Here is a 639-nt window from a genome sequence, read left to right as displayed (position 1 = left end):
CCCAAATACAAACAAGACTGTGGATAGGAGCATCAATTATGAACGTATAAAAGAATAAGCAGCACTGACTGAACATCCTGAAGCTTTGTGGGCACGCGATAGAGGAAATATAACCATGTAACTTCGTTAAAAAAAAAAAAACCCGCAATGAGATGAACAAACTGATAATTTACTCACCAATAACAAGAGAAATTCCAAAAACTATAACACCATTCAATACAACCTACAAAAACTACTACTTACAAGCGCATGAAACCAAAAACCACTCAAGCTGCGTTCCTTCCCCTTCCCTCTTACTCCCTCTAGGAAAGGAGCAAGAATGATCACCAATGGTAAGCTGGTAAGAGGCAGTTACAGCAAGGAAACACCGAGAGCTCAGGAAAGAACGCTACGCCGCCTCCTCCCCTTGTTTTCTGGTACCATACACGATCACAGAAACTTCTCTAGTAACATACTATAGAACTGATCCCTGAAAGTAGGGCCTTAACAACTTCTTGCTCGCCTTCACTTCCTCCCCGCAATGCACACACATCACACTCGTGGCGACTTCCTCTTGGAGCGAGCGCACCTCCTCCCCCGCGCGCGCGCGCGCTCACACCAATGCGCGCCCCTGCGTTCCCCCAAGGGAGCGTCTCCCCC

General features: G+C 47.3%; 1 non-coding gene across 1 annotated transcript; it reads right to left on the bottom strand.

Annotated features, from left to right (window-relative positions):
* Nucleotides 1–261: 261 nt before the first annotated feature.
* LOC111813779 lies at nucleotides 262–485 on the bottom strand. Its single transcript, XR_002818952.1, has one exon. It is a non-coding gene; the product is annotated as a small nucleolar RNA U3 (small nucleolar RNA).
* Nucleotides 486–639: the final 154 nt, after the last annotated feature.

This window comes from Octodon degus, unplaced genomic scaffold (assembly GCF_000260255.1).
Source record: "Octodon degus isolate 3935 unplaced genomic scaffold, OctDeg1.0 scaffold00222, whole genome shotgun sequence".
In the NCBI taxonomy this organism is placed as follows: Eukaryota; Metazoa; Chordata; class Mammalia; order Rodentia; family Octodontidae; genus Octodon; species Octodon degus.
Note: the sequence above shows the minus strand (reverse complement) of the source record. Positions and strands in the feature narration are given on the sequence as shown.